Genomic DNA, 24905 nt, shown 5'->3' with positions numbered 1-24905 from the left:
CAGAAATGTATTGTCTCATGGTTCTGGAGGCTAGAAGTTCAAGATCAAGGTGCTGGCAGGTTTGGTTCCTTCGAAAGACTGGGAGAGACACTGTTTCATGCTTCTCCCCTAGCTTCTGATGGGTAGCTGGCAACCTTGGCATCTTTGGGCTTGTAGACATATTATCCTGATCTCTGCTGTTATCTTCACATGATGTTCTCATGATCTTCTCCCTTTGTGTCTGTGTGTCCAGATTTCACCTATTTATGAAGATACCAGTCATAGTGAAGTCATAGTGAATTAGGGTCCACCCTACTGACCTTGTCTTAACAGATTACATTTGCAATGTTCTATTTCCAAATAAGGTCAATTTCTGAGGTACAGGGAGTTAGGACTTCAACATATGAATGAGGGGTGGGGAGCAGCACAATGCAACCCATGCCACAGGTGCTTTATCCATGTTAGCTCATTTAATCTACAAAACAATTCCAGAAGAAAGACCATGTTTCTCTTCTTAGTGATGAAGAAGTGGAAGCTCAGTAAGGTGAAATGATTTGGCCAAATGGCATTGTCTTAAGTCTATTTGCATTGCTATGAAGAAATGTCTGAGGCTGGGTCATTTATAAGGAAAAGAGGTTTATTTGGCTTATGGTTCTGCAGGCTGTACAAGAAGCATAGACAGCATCTGTTTCTGGTGAGAGCCTCGAGCTGCTTCTACACGTGGTGGAAGGTGAGGGACGGCCAGCATGTTCTGAGATCACATGATGAGAAAGAAAGGAAGGGATCAGGGGAGGGAGGTGCCAGGCTGTTTTTAACAACCAGCTCTCTTGGGAACTAATAGAATGAGAACTCGTTATCACAAGAACAGTATGAAGCTATTCTCAAGGAATCTGCCCCATGACCCAAACATCTCCCATTAGGCCCCACCTCCAACACTGGGGATCAACTTTCAACAGGAGATTTGGAGGGGTCAAACATCCAAGTTATAGCATGCATAGACAGCAAGGATGGAGCTAACATTTCAGCCTGTATTTAATCACCCAGTCCATGCCCTTTCCACTACATACTGCTAACCTGAGCTATCAAGGCCATAGTAAAATGCCTGGGTGCCTAATCTACCTGTTGCCACTGACAACTGGTCCCAAGTATTAGTTCTTCATAATATAAAGGTTCTTCTGAAGCTCCACGCATCACAAAAGCAGGACTGTATATCACAGGTATAGTGATCAGAGGTGCCACACCCTGGGTACCAGCTACTTACCCCCAAAGCAGGGTGAATACCAAGGAAGGAGGGTATTAAAGCCAGAAACAGCTTCCAGGTCAAGAGAGTCTAAATGTCAGAGGAAGAAGCAGATGAGGGAGAAAAATGGAGGTTAAGTATCCCTAATCCTAAATGCTCCAACATCCGAAACTCTTTGAGCACCAACATGGCATCACAAGTGGAAAATTCCACATCTTAACTGTGTAATTTTGACTATGATGGGTCATAGTCAGAATATAGTCAAAAGTTGGTTTCGTGCACAAAATTATTAAAAATATTGTATAATATTATCCTCAGGCTATGTGTGTAAGTTATATATGAAACATAAATAAATTTCATGTTTAGACTTGGGTGCCAATCACAAAATATCTCCTATGTATATGCAAATATTCCAAAATCCAAAAACATCTGAAACCCGAAACACTACTAGTCCCAAGTATTTTAGATAAGGGATACTCAACCTGTACATTCTACAGCTAGCACTAGAGAGCTTTGTCAAATTAAGGTAAGCTTAATTAAGAAACAAAAATGGTCTTTCTCTCAAACATGTCATATAAGACATTTTCTTTTGTTCCTTGGCATAGGACCCAAATAACATTTCACCTTTTAGATATGGTTTAGATAAAGAGGATTTGATTCTTATTAACAGAGTTCCCAGCAATTAGACAGTACATTTTTTTTCACCAAGAAGGAAGAATTACAATAATTTCATTCCATGCAGGGGGCTATGGAGTTCTTAATTGTTTGATTTGAAAGTCTGGGATTTAATGGGATTTCCAAATTAAATCTCTAATTTATCTTTTATATTAAAAATGAACAAGGTATGGTCACTGCCCTTATGAAGTCCCTGGATTGGAATTAAGCTTGGTTACTTCTGCAAGCATCCTCTTGCCTGGCAGGAAACAGTTACATGAAATTTGATAAATTGATCTTAGCTGGAAGCAGGACAGAAGGAAACAAAAGGAAGGAAATTCCTAGAGGGGGGCTGGAGAAAACTGGTCTGATTTAGAACTTCTTGCCCCACAATTCCTGTCAGTATTCCATCACTGGCCTTTCAGACTTGGTATCTGTGTTGGTATTTCATGACTTACCCCACCCTCTCTACAACCATCCCATAATATCTGCTCTGGGCATTCCAATACCAGATACAGACCTCTTGCCAGGATTGTCCTGCTGTCCCCTAGAAGTTATGTCAACCCTTTACTGCAATAAATTTAAATGCATTTTCAGAAGGACTCCTAGGTGCTAAGCATTATAAAAAAGGGAACAAGATGATTATAATATGCCCTTTATTCCCAGCAGGCTCATAATCCAGTAGAAAAACTAGAGATTTAAACCAATCATAACAATCCAACAATAATGTATTGATTGGATTGACAGGGTGAAACAAGAAGAAAAAATCAAGTTAAAATTTTCTGAGATCTGCTTTGTACTCATCACTTTTCAAAATACCAGTCACTTTATTTATATGCTTTACTTTACTACCTTGAATCCTCTGAACAGCTCTGTAGGTGAAGTACAAGAGAAGGTCCATTAGGCTCATCAGTGCTTTGGATTGACCCCTGCTCTTCTTTCTCACTATCTGATGCTGGCTCTACTCCGAACAGGGATGCCAGGAAGGCTACTTGATTTCTGTTTCAATCAAAAACCTATGTTAGACGCTTACCAAGTATCTCATACACTTCTGTTGCCAAATTTGTTTATGATAATTGTACTAGTTAGGATAGTATATAATTAGTTACGTATGTTGTAAGTCAGTGAAACATGAGTACAAAAATAAAGTTAATTCTATGAAAATGAAGTTCAATGTTTAAAAATAATAAAAAAAGGCCAACTTGTTAAAAGAAAGTGCTACTCCCCACGACTCCCCCAGCAAAGCACACGGACTCAGAAGGACTCTATATTTTGGTCACTTTCCAAGTGTTTTAAAACCCTTATTCCACTTTAAAGAAATCAAAACTGGAAATAAAAGAAGATATGTTTCGTGGGTATATACTTCATTAGCAAGAGGCAGCATTCCAATTAGCAAACTGTATTCCAATGTCAAGAAAAGTCCTTATGCTAACTTGTGATAAAAAGATCTATAACTTGACGTACATTTATATTTCCAGTTGAAATAAAATTTAAAGAAAGGCAGGATTTTTTTTTTTTATTATTTCAGACTTTAAATTATTATTATTATTTTTTGGAGTACCTGACAAACTACAGGTTCCAATCTTCTCTGATAAGTGCTATTAGCAGGAAGATTTCTCTGTTGGGTTAACATACTATCAGCTAAGGAACTCTGGGGGAGCCTTCCTGCAAAGTAGGTCAATTCCCTGCCATATAATTCTGATTATGTCAAAGAATTTATTCATGAGTTTTCTAATTCAACCCACTTCAAATAGAGCCGTATTTATATAACCACAAAAAATTACATCCAAATTACAACTATAGGATGTAGCTCCTTGGTGAACACTAGGAAAATATTAACCATTTATATGGCATATCTGCTGTGAAATAATAGGGCTGTAAAATAGGATAACAATGGCCAAACTTGGAGACTTTCTCAAAAAGATAACAGTCCTCTGGTACAAATTCCAGATGATTCAGGTGCTTGCTATCTGCTAATAGAATTCTTATGCTACTGGACAATGCAGAGAGTACCAGGTACTGCGCACTTTGTTAAAAACCCATCGAAATGGCAGCCCCAGTAAAGCCACATTCTCAGGAAAAGCAGTACTTCCAGGCTGATATTCCGAGTAGACTGGATTTTCCTGCTTGAATTTTTCTCTCTGGTTAAAAGCATTACAGCATAGCAATTTATAACCACATAGACAGACCTGGATTCAAATGCAGACTTTGTTATATTATAGCTGTGTAATTTTAAGTTATGGACCCTTTCTAAAGCAAAGTTATACCATCCATAGTGTGGCATAATAGGAGGTACTTCATGGCACTGCTGTAAGGGTCAAAACAAGAGGCTGTATATTAGGGTGGGGGTATTCTCAGCTTCCCTCAGTGGTCTTTTAAGACATTTTAGTTTCAGGATCAACCAATGTTATAGAATATCCTTCTACATAGTATTAGTCTGTTTTCATGCTGCTGATAAAGACATACCCAAGACTGGGCAATTTACAAATGAAAAAGGTTTATTGCACTTACAGTTCCCCGTGGCTGGGGAGGCCTCACAATCATGATGAAAGGTGAAAGGCACATCTCACATGGCAGCTGACAAGATAAGACAGCTTGTGCAGGGAAACTCCCGTTTTTAAAACCATCAGATCTCATGAGATTCATTCACTATCAAGAGAACAGCTCATGAAAGACCCACCCCCCATAAGTCAATCACCCCCCACAAGGTTCCTCCCATGACACATGGGAATTGAGGGAGTTACAATTCAAGATGAGATTTGGGTGGGGACACAGCCAAACCATATCATATATTAAACAAAAAAAGCCTCCACCATAATCTGAATCTTGTTTTAGACTATTATACTCTTTTCTTGGTATATGATATGTAAAATCTTTATTACTAGGACAATTTGGCTGATTTCCTTCACTAACATTGGGAGGCATTGAATGCTAAAGTTCTAGTAAAATCTGGATCCTTCTGGTTATGGGCAAAGATTTGCAAGTGAACTCACCTGGTGACAACAAAAGACCTCCTGGGGGCAAACATCTCCAAGTAATAAGGTCACAGGGGCAGAACGAGGAAGGGGTTTATCTTTCTAATAGGAACTTTGTCCATGGAGAATAGCAGAAAATGCCACCCAAGAAAGGACACTTTGGCATAAGGATTATTTTGAGCTAAAGGAAGAAGCAGATAAAAAAGAAGCAGCAGCAGATTAAAAAAAAAAAAAAAAAAAAAAAAAAAAAAAAAAAAGCTCTCAGACCACCCACATTTGCCTAAAAGCAGGACATAAATTTGTAAATGTGTCCTCCCCTCCACCCACCAGCAGGGACAGAAGTCCATCACCAAGATAACTTATCAGCCTTTAGATGGCTTCAAAGAAATCTGCATAGCTGACTTTATTAACCAGCTCTTACCTTCTATTAGTTCCCTATATATTTAACTCTCCATGATTTGTAATCAGTCCTTTTCCCTTATCTTGTCACTATTCTAAAATTTTATTGTCCTTTTTAAGATGTTATATACACTCAAGTTCTAACCACCCCTTTGAGTTAGTTATCTCTGAGTACTCCCATGTTTGTGTAGGATGAACAGTTTAATAAACTTATATTTGTTTTTCTCTTGTTAATCTGTCTTTTGTCAGGCTAATTTTCCAGGCTCCAGCCTGAGAAACTAGTAGGGTAGAGGGGAAAAAAAGATGTTTTTCCTCCCCTATATTTACAACGTCCACGTAGAATTAGGCAGTAGACATCCAGGCATGGAAGCCATAATAAAAGCTCCCATGACTCTGCAAACCAAAGCAGTCTTTGCCTTTTCTCCTATTTCACTCAAGAACTCTAAAGCACAAAGCCATGGAAAAGCACTCTAGTAATAAGTTATGGAAACTACTCAGTCCAATATCTGGGCAGAATCACTATTCCATAAAAGGTAAGTGGAGGATTATCATCATTCTTATTTTTATTTTGTTTTGGTTTTGTTTTTCACCTTATTTTCCTATTCTGATCAAAGTACAAGCCATTCCTAAATTTTTTTCCCCAAAAGTTCTTCACCTCCAAAGCAATAAAATACAAGATATATCAGATCTTTGGAAGACGCAGAGTCTATACTCTTCTAAAATCATAATATAGGCATAAAGTAAACTTTTGATATTTGATGTCTCTTGACTATTCAGTTGCTGGCTTTGTCCCTTTGTCCTTCCTTCAGGTTTTGTATGTTTTATGGCATGTTTATAAAAACCTGAGAATATGGTTTTCTCATCCGTAAAATGGGGCTATGACTATTTGCCTTACAACAGTATTACAGGGGGAGACACAGTCATGGGTGAAAAAAATATAAAAGTACCAAGTATGGATAAGGGTAGGAACCAACATTAACTCACTGTTTGTAAGATTAGAAATGGAAACAATCACTTTGGGAAAATTGGTAATATATAATAAAACTGAAAATATAGATACCCTACTTAAAGCTAAATATACACACTTCCTCTGACCCAGTAATTCCATCCTCCATCATTGCAAGCTTATGTACACCAAGATATATGTTAAAAAATATGGTCATAGCATAGAGCTTCAAATCCAGATGTTATGGAATGGAGTTTCAAAATTGTAGCATATTTATATAATGGTTACTAAATTACAATAAATATAAGTGAACTATGAACATATGGAACAGTGTGGATAATTCATAGATATGTAAGTTGTATAAAAGGAAATTAGGATAATAGAACCATTGTGCTAGCATTTACATGAAATTTGAAATCTGGTTAGTGAAACTATTTATGAATTTATTTATAGATAAAACTATAGAGAAAAGCAAGGAAGTATTATAAAAGACAGGAGAGTTTCTGTTAGAGCGGAAGAAGTAATTATGATTGGGAAGAGACATGGGGAAAATTTAGGCTGCTGGTTATGTTATAATGTCCTGATGTGGGTAGGTGTTTTATGTGTGTTCATTTTATAATTATTCCTGAGGTTAACCATTTATGTTTTATTCAATTTCTTATTCTTCTATGTGTATTATAAAATAAATGAAAAAATACGCGATCACATGTATAATGCACCTAAGATAGTGTGTGGTACCTATTAGGTGCTTTAAAAAAAGGGATAGCAATTCCCACCCCCATTGCCACCTCCTGAAGATTAAAAGATAAGTGAAAATGAGATGCAAAATGCCATATTTTAAAGGTTTTAACTAAAAGCAATGGACTCACTTAGGTTGCTTTTCATAAAGGAGAAGTAAAATTTATTTATTTGGGAAGGCGACTCTCAGGGAACCCACTACTTGAGGAAATTCAACATGAGAGTCATCAGCAGATGTCAAACAGACCTTCAACCTCATTTAGAAATCTTGAAATTCAATATTCAGACTCATGCAGCAAACGGGCACATGGGGTTTGGGGCGGATTAGGAAAGAGGCCTACACACCCTATTTAATGATGTGGGGCTGCTCTTCCAGGCAGTGGTACTCAAAGAGGCCCCCACTGCTTGTATTTAAACGAGATTCTGGTGCTGCAGCGAAGTGAATGGTGGATCAACGCCTAAAGCAGCAATCTGCTAAACATCTCCGTGACTGGGGAAACCCCAAAGGGCTATGTCGCATCCTTTGTACCTGCAGCCATTAATGACTTCTAGAGGAGCAGAGCTCAGGGAGGAACAACAATAGGTGAGAAGTCAATTTAATTTTCATTCCCTGCCAGACCGTATTCTTAACACAACCCGATGAGAATTTATGTCAGATGCAAATTGTATATCTGTCCCTGACTTAAATGGCAGATCTCGTCTCCATTTCAGATTCATTCTTGGGCCTTTAGCTGCATTTAATGAAAAGTGGCTGTATTCACGATGAACCAATTTTTCCCTTGGGTTTTATTACTGAAATCATCAAAATAAATCACCTAGAATCCTCAATCCTACCTGGTTTGAAAACCAGCAGGGAAACGGTGAAATCCTTTTTAAAAAAAATACATACTAGAAACATGTTTGTGCACCTGAGAAACATGTTTGTGCACCTGAGACAATGATTAGCTATTGAATTGAAATTTTTGTACATGTCATAAGGAAAAGCACTATTTAAACGAGAGTAGCATTGGAACAGATGGTGGACACCAATCTGTAGGATATTAACCTGTGAACCAGAGGATAACAATAGCACGTCAATTTTCACAAACTAGTTCTGGTGTTTGGAATTAGTCTTCATTTTCTATGTTCTTCTTGTCCTAGTTTTTTCCAGGAGGAAAAAAAGGAAAGAAAAATAAAGACTACCCCACAAGAGGCCCCTTTGTTAACACACACTGTTTGCACCCCGGCTCAAGTGTGAATCCTCCTACCAAGCTGTAAATCTTCACTCCTGTTTTTCTACAGAATCTAAGAACAACTTCGTTTGCAAACTTGCTTTGGAAATGGTAAGGCCAGCCTTAGATGAGAGGACATAGAAAAGGGGAAGGGGGGATCCTCAGTGTGTCTGCCCTGTGACCCCTAAACTGCACCTTCCCCTTTCCCCCAGCCAAAGACCTTCTAACTTGGTTTTCTCCAATAGTTTTAATGCAGACTGTTTTGGCTAGTAACAGTTTTCACATCACACCACCTCTCAATTCTGCTATGTCCCTAGGAGTGTATGCTCTAAAAGTTAAAACAGCTGCACTCATCACATTGTTAATGTTTAATGTTTTCATGTGTCAGCAACCCAGGACTTTCTGTTTTTCTGCTGAAAGCAAAGACTTCAAACTAAAAAAGTAGAGCTCTGATGGAGAGGTTTCAAGACTTGTGGATAGGCGAGTAAAGATTTTCTGAAGTAATTTTAAGGGGTCTCTGAAATCATCTGGCCTAAGATAGTCTTCTACCAGCTTTGGTCCTAGATAACAATGACAAAATATGTTACTTAGCTTCCTAGATACACGTTCACTGAAATGCAAATAAAAGGATCCCCCCCGGCCACCACAACAAACACACACACACACACACACACACACACACACACACACACACACACACTCTTCTCCTGAGGACCCACAACCTTCCGTACATGATCCAAATTTACTTCCATGGAAAAACAAAAGCTGGCCCTATTCTCTGCATGGCTCGCTAAGGGTCATATTTTAATACTCAGTTCAAATGCCAATTCCTCTTAATACCTCCTCTGTCCTCTGCCCCATTCTCCTGCAGAAGACATAACCTTTCTTTCACTCTTCCATTGGCACTGTCACAGCATTTGGTGCCTTCATTTCTCATGGTAGTGATGCCCACAGAAATCATTTGGAGACTTTTAAAGAAATCATACCATTTTCTGGGCCCTCTCTTAAGAATTCAGACTCAGCAAGCCTAGGGTAACTTACCGTAGTGATATTTGTCAAAAAGCTTCTTGCATTCTTGCATAATTTGATGTCGACTAGTTTGGGAACCACCTATACTACTTACCCCATCTGATCCCACACTGTAATAATCTGTACCATAATTGAGTGGTACAATATAACTGTGGTTGTCAGCAGACTCTGAAGCCAGAATGCCTGGATTCCAGTCCTAGCTATAATACTTACAAGCTGCGTGATCTTGGGCAAAGTTACATAATCTCTCTGTGTTTATTTTCCCAACTATAAAATGCGGATATTAGTGCCTAATGCAAAGGGTTGTGGTGAGAGTGAAATACATCCTCAGTTCAGATGTCAACTCCTTATTTTTTTTTTTTTTTTTGAGCGTTCAGATGTCAACTCCTTTTTTTTTTGAGACGGAATTTCCCCCAGGCTGGAATGCAGTGATCTCAGCTCACTGTAAGCTCTGCCTCCTGGGTTCACACCGTTCTCCTGCCTCAGCCTCCCGAGTAGCTGGAACTACAGGCGCCCGCTGCCACGGCCGGCTAATTTTTTGTATTTTTAGTAGACATGGGGGTTTCACCGTGTTAGCCAGGATGGTCTCGATCTCCTGACCTCGTGGTGCGCCCATCTCAGCCTCCCAAAGTGCAGGGATTACAGGCGTGAGCCACCGCACCTGGCCGCCAACTCCTCTTAACGCCTCCTCTCTCCTCTACCCCAGTCTCCTGTAGAAGAAGTAAACTTTCTTTCGCTCTGTCATTGGCATGGTCACAGCACTTGGTGCATTCTTTTCTCATAGTGGTGATGCCCAAACCTAGTTACCCACATAAATCTATATGTAAGGGTCCCGATGTGTGGCAAATGCTACTCACCACAGCTAATAGCTACCATCATGTGTGTGGGCATCTTTATCTCTGTCCGCTACTCAAATGCCAAATGTCTGGCCCTATCTCAGCGACCACTGTCTTGCCAGAGCACGTAACCCAGTGCTATGCATGTAGTAGACATGTGATAAAAGAAGAAGGGAAAAGAAGTGATGTTCAGAAAACAAATAGCAGCTGTAGGGAAAGGAATCCAGTGGTGTAAATAAAAATGTCCCAGAATCCAGGTTCCAGTAGAGTCTCTACAGAAGCAAGGCCTGCTGTAAAAATGAGGACAGTGAGGCCTCTGACTTGATGGCCCTATGAGCTGCCTTCAAAACTGAAATTTAAGTCCTCCAAAGGTAAGATTCTAGCAGCCTGTCTGCTTAACCCAGACCTGATAATCAATGAGACTTCTGAGAAGCAACTGATCAATGCACTTCACAACACTATCATTGAACACTTATCTTGAAAATGCCCATGACAATCTATTACACAACCTAATTGAAGGAATGGGTTAAATGTTTCCTTATTTCTTTACCTAAAAACTGCAAACAGGGAATGGAAATACTGTACAAGGAATGCAATATGCAGTCTCCCAAATCAACTAGCTCAAGGAAATTCTGCTGGCTGTGTTAAAATTATTTCCCCTTATGATTTGCTTTATTAATTGAATATGTGCATTGCTGCCTAAAATTAAGTGCAAATGTATATGCAGACAGGAATAAGGAAGTCTGGCATGAGCTTTGAAGTCAAGCAAATGTGGATTTGAATCTCAGCTAAGCCCCTTCCTAGCTGTGGAATGTAACTTTAAATATCAAATGGAGATAGTCACAACTGCCTTATTAGGATTGTCATAAAAAGTAAATGTTGCATTGCAAGTCAAGTTTTTTGTTTTGTTTGTTTTGTTTTGAGATGGAGTCTCACTCTGTCCCCCAGGCTGCAGTGCAGTGGCGCCATCTCGGCTCACTGCAACCTCTGCCTCCTGGGTTCAAGCGATTCTCCTGTCTCAGCCTCCTGAGTAGCTGGGACTACAGGTGCATGCCACCACACCTGGGTAATTTTTTGTATTTTTAGTAGAGATGGGGTTTCACCGTGTTAGCCAGGATGGTCTCGATCTTCTGACCTTGTGATCCGCCCACCTCAGTCTCCCAAAGTGTTGGGATTACAGGCGTGAGCCACAGCGTCCAGCCGCAAGTCAAGTATTCAACACACTAACAGGCACTCAAGTACTTGAGGAATTGTAGTAATAGAGGCTCAAACATTTACAGAACACCCAACAATAGCGGCTATCAATTACTAGTGTCTTGGGTACTTGTATATTATCAGTAATGCTCATGATAAATCTCTTGAACATTGAAGGAATTATAATGCTCCATGTGCAGGTAGCAATATTGAGGCCCAGTCAGGTGGATTTGGCTATAGCTGTGGAACTGGAACTAGCAGATAGGGGGCTAGAGCCCAGAACTGCCTCTGCACTCTACATTGTAATACAAGGCCCCTTACTGTTTACACACCAGGCAGGAACTGTGCTGTATTCTTGGGATACCAGGAGGAAAGACTTATCTCCTATCCTAAAGAACCTCATTTTCTAATGGGGACACTAGCAGTGAAAAGACAGTGGAAAGAGATAGTATAATGTAACTATAAAATGTATATTAGTTTCACAGTAGAGGTGAGCACAGGCCAGTCTCGGGATAAGGAAAGGTGTTCTGGAGGCAGGGGGACAGTTGAGCTGATTCTTATAGGACCAGCTGAAATTATCTTGGGAAAGAATGCAGAAATGAACATTTCAGAGAGGGAACTTTGAGCCCAGGTACAGAGGTATATGACAGAATAGTATATCCAGAGTCTAGAACCATGCTGTCTAATATGTGAGACACTAGTACATATGGCTATTTAATTTTAAATTAACTAAAATTAAATAAAAATTTAAAATTGATTGTTCAGTCACATCAGCCTCATTTTAACTGCTCAATAGGCACGCACGGCTGGTGGCTGCCACACTGGATAGCACTGATACATAGATGTTCTATCGTAGATGATAGAACATTCCCATCATCACAGAACGTCCTTTTGGACAGCACTGGGGGTATTTAACTTGCGATGATAAAATGTAAAATTTCAGAGTACAAACAGAAGAGAATGAAGAGGGAGTGAGGGGCCTGATCATGGAGAGCCTGAAACTGACGGGGAACTGCCAAGCATTCTAAACACAAGGGTGACGTGAATGGGTCTGGATTTTAGAAAAGTCTTTCAGACCTCACGGTGGAGACCACATCACAAGGCAGAGAAAGGCTTAGATACTACTGGAGGTAAAGACAATTAATCTGATACGAAATCCTGTAGGGATGGAGAGGGAACAGTGGAGAAATACACACACAATGAAAGCAGAGGAGTAATATTGTATGTAATGAATGAGGAAAGAATCAACAGTTCCCAGGATTATGGGTTGAGAAAAGGCATGTGGTACCATGTCCCGGGCTATGAAACAGAGAAGGAAGGAGGTGATTTGAAAGAGGGTAGGAGGGTTGATGAGTCCACTCCTGGGCATGTTGATCTTTGTCCCGTGTCACATTCTGATGGAGATGTCCATGAGGAAACTGGATGCAGGAATCCCAAGATGATATTTTCAAACTATGGTTGTTCCTAATAACTTGCCAGTTACACGTTAGCTCACCCGAAACAATAAACCTTCTATGTACCAAGCACTCTACTATATGGGAAAGTAATTTTTAAAATGAGGACAAAACTTCCTCTCCTCAGAGGACTCACAATTTCCAGGAGAGATAGGCAGTAATCTGTATCATATTATAGCTATACCACAATTAAGAATATAAGAAAAGATCAACCAAGGGCTGGGTGAATGAAGACAAGGATGGGAAAGGAAGAATCATGGAAGTTTTCTGGAGGAGACACCATTAGCTCAAGCCAGAAAACGACACAGAGGATATCAGTAGACAAGATTGATGGTGGGGCGGGGATTTAGCTAATAACAGATCAATTTTTCTAACTGGTGAGCTATAAAGCCACTGCTCTCCACTTTTTCTTACCATTATTAAAGAAATCAACAACATGACTTTTCCAAAAAGAAGTAAGAGCCCTTTATGAATAGAGGTAAAGGGAGTCACAGGAATCCTGCTGCCTCACATCCAGGCACCCTGTTAACAGGAGGGTCCTAGTACTAAAGAAGCTAGTACCCTCCAATCCAAGTCACAAGAATGTGTGTGAAAGTCCTTTGTGTACCACAGGTGTTTCAGGCCAGAGCAAATTACAATAATCTGATTCAGGTCAAAGTGTATAATACATTTAGGACAAAAAGGATTCTTCTAATTAGATGGAAGAGAAAACAGATTAGCGGTTATGCTGCATCCATTCTTACCCTTCCCAGATTCATTCTACCCTCTGCAGATGGCACGTCATCTTGAAGTGCATACCTGATTATGCCACTCCCATGCCTTCCCTGCCCCCTGTTTAAAATTTATCTGTGGCTTCCCGTAGGATAAAGCCACAAATCCTTAACCTGGCAAACCCTCATAATCACAGGTTTCACAGTGAAGAATGCAAGGTTACCAAAAATAAGCAGTGCTGGGCCAGCTGATTTTACACAGTGACAACATTTCCATTTCTCCCCACCTGTTCTGAAGCCTTCTTCTCTCATGTACGGTTTATGCTCCAGTCCTGCCAAATCACACCTGGATCATGTACTCCATGAACCTGTGCACCTGGGTGTGCTTTCAGTGCCTGGCATCACACAGTAACATACACACACACATACACACTCACTCCTGTGCCCATAAAAGTCCCATACACACTTCTTCATGATCCATTTCAAACACTGCCTAGTCAAGGATGGCTTCTCCCCAACTCAACCAGTTATGCTGCCACCCACTGAACTCCAGGAGTGCAGCGATCCAACAAATATAACCAAGCACATGGACCCCGCTGGCATCCATGGCACAGAGATGGATAAACAGGGATCACAACATTCGCAAACTCACTGACTCTCATCCTGAGATTGTGCTGGCATTGCATCCCACCCCAGGATCCTGCCATCCTGATCTTCTTGAGACCACTAACCTCGTGCTCACCCCTGGGTCTTTGATCATACTGCTCCCCTGCTCCAAGCACGCTTCCCCCTCTCTGTGCCAGGCTAACTCCCTGAGACGGCATTTCTTCAGGGAAGTCTTCTGCAATTCTGCATACTCCCATCACCACTCCTATTCCTACTATGTTAGAAACTTCCTTTGTTATTCCATAGTACCCTGGGCATTCTCTCTCTGGAACTTATCATGCCACCAGGTAACAGAAAGTCTGGAGGCCTAAAGACCAGTTACAACAAGTTGGTAATGGTGGCAAAGAATAGAGGAGGAAAGAATTTGCAGATTGTTAAGTGTACATGCTTCTGGCTTGAATACCTGGGCAAAGAGAAGGGAGCATTAGGGGACAGAGTCTCAGAGGCAATGCAAGATGTTCAAGAGTTAGAAGGAGGGAGAAAAAGAGAGAGGCAGGAATCCTAGGGAACCAAGACACAAGAATGGGGACAAACCTCACAGGTCACCTCACGCATAGGGGGCCCTTTAGGAAATAATCCTCGTTAAATCTTCAAACTGCCTTGAGAAATAAAAAGCAACATCCTCTTGGTAGCACCTCACACTCAGCAATATTAACACAGGTGGAAGGTGGTACTCAGACACTGAACTAACAATGCTGTCTCCCAAGTAAGAAATTCCAAATTCAGGCCCGGCGCAGTGGCTCAAGCCTGTAATCCCAGCACTTTGGGAGGCCGAGACAGGCGGATCACAAGGTCAGGAGATCGAGACCATCCTGGCTAACACGGTGAAACCCCGTCTCTACTAAAAAATACAAAAAACTAGCTGGGCGAGGTGGCGGGCGCCTGTAGTCCCGGCTACTCGGGAGGCTGAGGCAGGAGAATGGCGTAAACCCGGGAGACGGAGCTTACAGTGAGCTGAGATCCGGCCACTGCACTCCAGCCTGGGTGACAGAGCGAGACTCTGTCTCAAAAAAAACAAAAACAACAAACAAAAAAAAAAAACAAAGAAATTCCAAATTCATAATAATGTTTCTGGTTTTTTGTTTTTGGTCTTTTTTTCCAGAGAGTGAGGTAAGTTTTCCGGAGTCTTACAGCTTGGAAGTACCAGGAATGCTATATCTCAAAGACTCCAAGTTGAGATCTTTCCGGCCACAATGCCGGAACAAACTCCCTCCCCGAGTATGAGATTCCAGAAGCAGAACCAAGGAATATTTTTATCCTCAGAAAGCCTCCTGTGGAGTTGGGACTCACAGCTCACAGCCACGAAATCACTGCCCATTAACTGTTTGGTCTCCTGAGAGCAGAGATGAGTGATCCTCAGTTTTGCCTGCATGTCAATACCACCTGGGGCCACTCAGACCAGGTGAATCAATGTCCCTGCAGGTCGGGCCCAGGTAATGGTTTATTAAGTGTTCTATGTAAGTTTAGGGTACAACCAAGTGGTTACAATTACTAACTAAATCAAACCTCTTTACTGACGGATTACATTAGAATATAAATTCTCTCCAACATATATCTGTGTTTCTCCAAAAACAGCCCCAGCTCTCAAGTCCAGGATTAATACGGGAAAAACCAACTCATGAAAACCCACGTCGTGTCCAGCTCTCCACCACTTTGACAGAAGCACCGTCCCCAATCGATCAGCGTGACATGTGCTTATTTATTCTCACTTCTCTGGCAGATAAGGATTATAGGGATATAAAAGCAGAGTGTGCTGTAAAACATTATTTATTAGTGGGCCAATGGATCTTCATGTGAATCAGGTTTTACACGTTCCATTTTCCACCAAAACAATGGAAAGTTACATGGCTAATAATAAGGCACAGGCCTTGATTAAATACCCAATCCATAATTCAATAAAGAGGTTGTGCTGACATAATCAGCAAAGAGGGACGCTTATGAATATCCAAATAAGCCAAAACCTGAAATGCACGCGTCAGCATTCACCCCACAGAGGCATATTATTTGTAAAGTGTGCAAAACATTTTTCTTCCAGTACCCACTTCAAGAATTTTATAATTAGCAAAGTTTCATTAGCAGAATAAGACACTTTGTATTCCAAGTGATGGCTTGCCTGGAGTGTTAGGATGCTTTGCTGGGAAATTAACTATTCTGTGTCAATTTCTGAAGGAATAATTATGCTCTGTAATTGAATAACAGACTGGCAATTGGGGAGGTCTTGAAAATTCCTAGAAGCTCAGCTCAAGGCTAAATCCTTTCTATTTTGTATAGGACTGTCAATTTTTGATGGCTATTGTCACCCCCAAAAAGATGGGATCTAAAAGATACCAGGAGGTAAAGTTTTTGCTTTTTAAAGTAGTATTAAAACTTCATATTGCATGTAAAATTATAAAACACACACATACTTCAAATGAAGTACACACCTTCTGTGATTTCCTAGGCCAATTTGTTTTTCATAGACACTTTAAATCTTAAAAATGTGTTGTTGTCTTTTTTTCTTTCGACCGCTAGGAAGCTCAGATCCAAATCTATAACTCACACCAAACAACCAATAGGATCTTATTGCATGATTTTGTCTATTACCTATTTCCTCGCTTCCATCTGAGTTATCTAACATTTCTTATAATGTAGACATCTTTATAAATCTCCTCACATCATCTATGTAACAAGATACAGTATTAAAAAGCACAGTATCTTACTATAAAGTACCACAGTCTACACAGCAATTTGCATATGATTCTGGAAAGTGTAGATACCAAAGATGTAAATGTGCTGTGGGCTCCTGGAATAGGTAACTGAATACAGAACTGCCTGAAAATCTGGGGCAGGTGGCTACTGCTCTGACACTGCACCTCCCTCGCGGCTGACAAAGTCGTCGGGCATTTGCTATCTTGTTCTTCAACATTTCTAAGGTGAGAATTTGAAAATACAAGACACTTTTATATAAATGTTCTTATCTACACTTTAATACTAGGGCTAAAAAGAAGTTAAGAAACTTGCCAACAATGACTTGTCTCACAAATCGTAAAGCTGGGATTCTACTTAAAAGTATTTTGTATGCAGGTAAGAAGATCTCAATCACTCAGCTAATCCCAGTCTGTCTCAGCACTGATTGAATCACTGAGAGAGAGACTCCCACAAAAAGAGAGATACCCCCCAACAAAGACCCACAAGGAGAGACCCCGCAAGGAGGGAGGAGGGGAGAGAGACAGACAGACACCCCACAAGGAGAGAGAGGTCCTCTTTTGATGCAGCAATCCCCTCCCCACTGTTCATGCAGGCAGGCACTAGTAAAGTGCCTTGAACATAGGAAAGATGCAACAAATGTTAGCTCTAACTATTGAAGTAGTGTAGTGAGTTAATATGGCAGGCAAAGCAAAGAATAAAGTCTAGGACAAGGGCCCAGGTTTCTTTCTCGAGTCACTGATTAATGAAACAGTTTCTACCAAGGCCTTTCTGAAGGATGCCCCTGCACTGTGCCTGATCAGAGTGCTGAGGCTTCTCCAGGCAAGTTGTCCCATTGATAATTCACCTCACAATTAATTTAGATCACCTATCCACTTAAATGAATTGCCAATTTCTACTTGGAATTGGAAATTTTCATCTTGAGTCATCATGACATATGATAGTGGTTCAATGTGTGTGATCGACAAAAAAGGCAGGAAAAAAATTAAATGGTGCAATGGGGGGAATAAAGTATTCTGAGAAAATAAAGTGAGACCTAATGAAAATAAGCAAGACCAGAATTTGGCTCTCAGCTAATTGCAGAGTGTTTCATCAAGACCCAGAGAAAACGAAAGCTGTCACTAGGATATTCTCACATCTCATTTATCTGCTATTGTCATCAAAGATGATGCAGTGTATGTATCTATGATCTTCAGAAAAATAGTCAAAGTCCCAACGCTTTCCCAGCAAATCTACACTGCTCCTCTTTGCCACTTTCTGGTCTGGAGGTTTTCTTCCATTTTGTTTTTTTCATTACCAAAAACTGTTCCATCAGTCAGTGACTCGAGAAAGAAACCTGGGTCTTGGTCCTGACTTGATTCTTTGCTACGCTTTCCACATTAACTCACTACACTACTTCAGTAGTTAGAGCTAACATTTATTGCATCTTTACTGTGTACCAGGAACTTTACTAAAATAGATCATCTTAAAAATTCTTCTCACTTAATCTTTATAATGATGCTATAGGCAGAGTTATTTTTCCGCAGTTGAGAAATCAGCAACAGAGTCCTAAAAATGTTCAGTCACTTGCTTAAGGTCTCAGAGCTTGGAGGAGAGGTGAGGGGAGGGAGTAGAAATTCCAATTCAGGCCTGTTGGACTCCACTTGACATTGCCTTAGCCAACACCCTTGCTACCTTTTGTCTCCATGATCAAAATAACCTTCTCTTTCCTCTTCTTTCCTCTTTTCCTACCCCTTGCAATCTGATTTCCCACCATAAGAACTTAATGGCTGATGTTACAGGAGCCCCATCCAAGTGGTTTTACTGCAAGATATAATAGCTGACATTTGGAAAATTATATCAGTGTAATCTTTTATCAACATTTATCAGAGAAACTGAAGCACATGGTTTCCTTTCAATCAAAGTTGCGGAAACCTTGGTATTAGAGATCCTTCTTCCCCCCAGGGAAGGTAGCAACCTAGTTATCTACTTAAATTATTCTGACCTTCCAAGGCCAAGTCCTGTTAGCCCTCCCTAATCCAAAAATAATTAGTGGATAACAGACCCTGGCTTGTTGAGACAGAGAGTTATTTGTAGGAAATTTCTTGTCTGGAGCAAATGGTTTTGCAGGAATCACTAACCCTAATAGATTATCCCAAGCCCTTGCCACCTGCTTTCCTGAGCCCCCTGTCATCTCTGACAGTAAAAGGGCAGGCAGGTCACAATGTCAAGCCTAGAGATACAGAGTTGCCAGCACATTGTTACCGGTGATGGTTAGGCCAATGGACCAACCATCTGGAGAGAGGACAGGATGGACGGTCACAGGCTTTTCAAGGAGGTAAATAGGCGCATCCATTAAAAAGACAGGCAGGCTTGCCCCAAACTCGGGTACATGGCCAGCTCTGAGAAGCCAACATTTGTTGGCAGACAATTGCAAAAGGAAGGAAAAAAAACACACAACAGAAAACAACCATAATGGTCTGTCATGGCCCAAGAGCTCCTGCAGAATACCTGGGAGTGTACAGCAGCTGATGCCAGGGCTGAACAGAGTTTGGTGTTATGGGGCAGTGCTGGGCTCCTGAGGCACAGTGTTCAAATCAATGTTTGCCCCAGCTCAATATCTGGGAACAACAGTAAGGCCCAAAGGGATGTTACTTTAGAGCAGTGGTTCTCAAACTTGAGTATGCATTAGAATCACGTGGAGGGCTTGTTAAGGAAGAGATTGCTGAGCCCCATCCCCAGAGTTCTTGATTCAGTAGGTGTGGGGTGAGGACTTCAGAATTTGAGTTTCTAATCAGTTTCCAGGTAAGGCTGTTCTGCTTGTCCGAGGACCATACTTTGAGAACGCTGCCTTAGAAAAGAGGGTTCACAGGAAAGGCAAGTAGGGAAGAAGCCAGCATCAGCTGTAACCAATGTATGCCAAGTGTTGCCACCTTATAAGGGTGGTCTCATTCAATCCTCCTAATAAAAGTGAAAGCAGGCTTTATAAACCCCATTCTGTATATGAGGAAACTAAGGTCCAGAAAGGTGAAGTGACCTGGTCAAGATGAACATAGCCAGGGAGAGATAGAGCCAAGATCAGAATCCAGGTTTTCAAGACTTTAAGACCACCCTTCCTCTTCTCAAGAAAAAGCTCCAGCCTGTTCAGGTGAATCTCAGGAAGACCCGCTGGCTCCAGAGTCTACTCTGTCTTCAGGAAAATGGCTATTCACATCCTTTCCCCAGTATGCACAAGTCAACCACTTCCACACGTCTTTAATGCCCACATCAAATACATCTAAGATGAAATGCACAGAGGAATGCAGCATCCCCCGCCCCGCCACCACCACTCAGAGATCATCCCAAAGGCAGTACGAAGAGGCAACTCCATGCACTCAGAGCTGGATTCTGCTGGGGTTCTCAACGGGTGATGTGCTGCATTGCTGACCGAGGGGCTCCAATGACTTAATCATCTAAAGTGCAGATTTAGGAATACTTCAGACTTACAAGTGATTTTGGTACAAAGGACTTCTGATCTAAAGATGAGATTTCAAGTCCATAGATAAGTACTTATTCGCCAGAGGTAAAGTCCCATAACTTACCTGAAGTTTAGTCTCTTTACCTAAAACACCCAGCTATTAATGTCAACTATACTGCCTCACAGGATTCATGACAGCATAAAGTGAAATGGTGCACATGTATATATTTGGTGAGTTGTTTGCTGCCGTAACAATAAAAAGTAGTGTGAATCATGAGTGATGGTAAATACAGGCTAATGAGAAAGGAACTTGGAAATAGGTGTTCTTCATTAGGGACTTCATCCTGGCTTCTCTACTTTGTAATTTGTATTTTGTCAAGTTATTATCCTCCTGGCCAAGGGTTCTTCCTCTAAGATACGGAGATGCCCACACCTGAGAGATCTCACAGTAGGGTGCGTGTAACACATTTTCAGATGGTAGAATTTGTGGGGGATATATCAATGGACTTAAACACTCAAAACAAATCAGCAATAATTACACCAAACACAGTCTATCTTAGGTCTTGCTGATCACCAGCCTTCCCTTTATCACTGTCTCATTTCTTGAGGACCACCGTGACTATGGCCTCTTAGATTCTGTCGAGGCAAAGCTCCAAGACCATGTACTCCTCCTCTGTTGATGGCTCAACTATATCCCCCCTCCCCTTTCCCTCCTTGCAAACAGAAAGTTTAACAGTGTTCTACAACTCATTCTTCAATGGGCTATACTCAAAGTTCTGTGCCACAGACACCTCCATAACAGTGGTGCCTCAGAGTAGAAAATTAATTTTCCATCTTGATCAAAATGTGGGAGCACACCTGGAAAAGCTTATCATATACCATGGTGCCTGGATCACTGACTGGTATGGAGTAGGGAGACAGACTTTTGATCCTCATGGGGTAGTGACTCACTCTTCCTGGGTCACTGAGTCCCGAAATCCTAATCACAGTATGTAGATGATAATACCTACCCCTACTCATCTCCCAGGGTTGAGGAAGATAAGAATAGGATGGATGTGAAATTGAACGGAGGGCCATACTGTAATAACAACAGCATGGCCTGAGCTAATACCACAAATAGAATCGCTGATCTTAGGGTCACACAAGCAGCACAGTGGTTAAGAGCCTTGTGGCTAAGGCTGGGCATGGTGGCTCATGACTTAATACCAGCACTTTGGGAGGCCAAGGCTGGCAGATCACTTGAGGTCAGGAGTTCAAGACCAGCCTGGCCAACATGGTAAAACCCTGTCTCTACTAAAAATACAAAAAATAGCCAGGCATGGTGGTGGACACCTGTAGTCCTGGCTACTTGGGAGGCTGAGGCAGGAGAATCGCTTGAACCCACAAAGCAGAGGCTGCAGTGAGGTGAGATGGCAGCACTACACTCTGGCCTGGGTGACAGAGTGAGTGAGACTCCATATCAAAAGAAAAAAAAAAAAAGACTGTTGGGGCTAATATATGAACACTGCATTTATATATGAGGTTTCAGATCCCAGCCCTTCCACTTACTAGATGTATGCCTTTGGGTAAATGACTCACCCTTCCTGGGCCTCAGGTTACTCATCCATGAAAGTGGATTGATTGAGTTAACACAAGGAAAGCATTAAGAACAGTGAAAGGAGCACTGTAAGGGTTCAATCAAGGGTGAACTGCTGTTACCATAACCATCACCATCACCATCACCATCAGCAACATCCTTACTCTGATTTGACCATGTTTCTTTCATACTATAGTACTGCAATCTCCCTTCTGTATTCTCTACCCGCACCATGGCAGCCTCTCACTGGGTACCTTCCTATCCTCCTCCAGCAAGAGGCACAGCAACACCGATGACATCCAGGTAGGCAGGTCAGACCTCCCTTAATAAAAATCACAGAATTTCATTATCATGTGTATTTTTTAAAAATTGAGGTTTTAAATCACATATCATGAAATTTACCATTTTAAAGTGTAAAATTCAGTGTTGCTTAGTATACTCATAAGGTTGTACAACCATCATTGCAATCTAATTCGAGAATGTTTCTTTTTTAATTTTTTAAAATCATTTTAATTGACAGATCAAAGTTATATATATTTACAATGTACAACATGATGTTTTGAAATATGTATACATTGTGGAATGGCTAAATCAAGCTAAGCAACATAAGCATTACCTCACGTATTTATCTTTTTGTGCATGTGGAGAGAACACTTAAACTCTACTCTTAGCAATTTCAAAGAACACAGTGTTATGAACCGTAGTCACCAGGTTACAAAAGAGAAGTCCTGAACTGCTTCCTCCTGCCTAACTGGAATTCTGTGCCCTCTGACCAACATCTCCCCAACTCTCTCCACACCACCCCCAGTCCCTGGTAACCACAACTCTGCTCTCTGCCTCTGTGAGTTTGACTTCTTTAGATCCTGCATATCAGTGGAATCATACGGCACTGGTCTTTTTCTGCCTGGCTTATTTCACTTACATAATGTCTTCTATCCATAGCATATGTATTTTTTAAAGCACCAATCAACTTTTTCTATTGGTTCTTAGAAATATTTCCAAATTTCCACTTTTCACTAATTAGGTAATTAATGAAATTTTCACAAATAAATTCCATTAGAACGAGAAACACCAGTGCAGCGTAAGAATGTGGTCACTTAAGCCAGACTCTGGTCAAATCCTGGATCCAGCAGTTATTCGTGATATGGCCTTAGCCAAGTTACTTAACCTGTCTATGCCTCCATTTCCTTATCTGCAAAATGGGTATAATAGTGATTCTCAGTTCACAGGGTTATCCTGTGCTAGGAAGGACTGAACAGAATCTGGTGTTACGGGGCAGTGCTGGGCGCCTGAGACACAGTGTTCAAATCAGTATCTGTCCTAGCTCAATATCTGGGAACAGGAGCAGGGCCCAAAGGGAGGTTACTTTAGAGCAGTGGTTCTCAAACTTGAGTGTGCATTAGAATCATCTGGAGGGCCTGTTAAGGAAGAGATTGCTGAACCCCCGACCCAGAGTAACTGACCATTGAGGCTGCTTTCTATTGTGATTTTTTCTTTTATCTTCCTTTTGCAATTGTCTGCCAACAAATGTTGAAATGCTTCTCAGAGCTGGCCACGCACCCAAGTTTGGGACAAGTCTGCTTGTCTTTTTAATGGATGCTCCTGTTTAGTGAGGCCTGAGTGATTTCATGTAAGGTGCTGAGAACAGCCCTTGGCATGTGGTAAGCACTCAATAAGTCCTAAATACTTTATTATTAGATGCTTTTCCTGATGCTTCAAAGACAGCGATAAAAGAAAAGAGTTTGATGATTGCTGCAAAAGAAAAGAGCAGTTCCACAACAAGTGGGCCAGATACAGTTCTTCCTCTAACATGCTATATCACGTGGAAAAGTCCTTTCCCTTTCTGAGTCTTGGTTAAGAAAGAAAATCCATTAACACCTGAGGTGTATCAAATTCTTTCACTCAGCTAGCCCCCTTTGCACATCCCCAACTCTCAGTGACAAATTAAAATTCTCCTACCATCTGAAACCCGCTAGCCTGAGTGCTAGTGACAGTTGTGTGCCGAGCAGACAACCTCGCTCCATGGGAGGCATGGAGAAGCACATATCCAGTCAGTCCTCAAAGCGCATCTCCAATCAGTCCTCAGGAAACCATGGAACACAGCCACAGCCATTGCTGGGCACAGCAATCAGACACGAGAATGCAACCAACACAGCATCCTGAGGCTTTGCTTACAGACAGATGGAGGGACAAGAGGCTCATTCTCATCCACATGCCCATTTTATATATGCTAATTAGTAATAGTGGAAAGTGTAATAACTTTGGGTCTCGGGTCTTAGGGTAATGAATAGAAAATGATTAATGAATGGAAAATGAGTTTCCAAGTTCTGCCTTCAGTAGGATGTGTAGGCACAATATACTCTTGCCTGATTTGGGCTTCCCTATCTCTCTGAATCATGCTGGTGCTACTGTTGACACAGCACTCTTATTCTTTCATCCACCCATCACATATTCATCAAACATTTATGGAATCTAGTACAAGTCAGGCAATGATCCGCTGGGTTAAAACAGCAATATAAGGTTCAACATGACTTCTTGTCCTCTTTCTGTTGCTTTCACCCTCCTTAACACAGGGAGTCTGTTCAATACTAAAGAGGACATTTTCTGCCTTCACTTAACATATATTTACTGAGGAACCAAAGTACTTTAACAATAAAGATACATAACTTTCATGGAATACTTCAGATGTACAAGGCTGAGCACTTAAATGCACTATCTTATTTATTTTAAGAACATGCTGGCCTTTTCCCATCATATTCCCATCTTACAGTGAGGAAAGCTAAGCTGGAAAACAGTTAAGTAGCTTGTGCAAGCTCTCATTACTGAGGTGCTGCAGCTGAGGGCTGAATCCAGTTCTCTCTAAAATCAGTCAGGCTCCTAACTGGATCCTGAATTGCTTGCAGACACTAGCCAGGTGGGAAGAACACATGCTTTAAGTCAGACCAGCCTTCATTAGAGTATCTCCTAATTGTGTGACTTTGGGCCACTATGCCTCAGCTTCAGTTTCCTGGGCCATGAAATGGCATTAAAGAAGAGAATTGTTGTGCAAATTTAAAGAGATGCGTGCATGGAATCCCTATAAGTAGCTCACCAACTCGACAATTGGTGGCTATTACTAGAAGTAGTTAAGTGCCCAGCTTTGTAGGTAGGCAGTGTGACTTCAAATTTTCCTTAAAA

The 24905-nt window shown here is 41.2% G+C and overlaps 1 protein-coding gene and 1 long non-coding RNA gene across 19 annotated transcripts in view; one reads left to right on the top strand and one right to left on the bottom strand.

The window, feature by feature from the left end:
- LOC139362077 (uncharacterized) overlaps positions 1–15737 on the top strand; it is a 64271-nt gene extending 48534 nt beyond the window's left edge. Inside the window, exons 5-6 of the long non-coding RNA XR_011620387.1 lie at positions 8072–8253; positions 15607–15737. This is a non-coding gene — a long non-coding RNA (uncharacterized lncRNA). The remainder of the gene's footprint in view (positions 1–8071; positions 8254–15606) is intronic.
- The window catches only part of LOC105495139 (DAB adaptor protein 1), a 1257833-nt gene that overhangs the window by 175601 nt on the left and 1057327 nt on the right, over positions 1–24905 (bottom strand). The window lies entirely within an intron of this gene.

Source organism: Macaca nemestrina, chromosome 1 (genome assembly GCF_043159975.1).
Source record: "Macaca nemestrina isolate mMacNem1 chromosome 1, mMacNem.hap1, whole genome shotgun sequence".
NCBI classification, from domain to species: Eukaryota; Metazoa; Chordata; class Mammalia; order Primates; family Cercopithecidae; genus Macaca; species Macaca nemestrina.
Note: the sequence above shows the minus strand (reverse complement) of the source record. Positions and strands in the feature narration are given on the sequence as shown.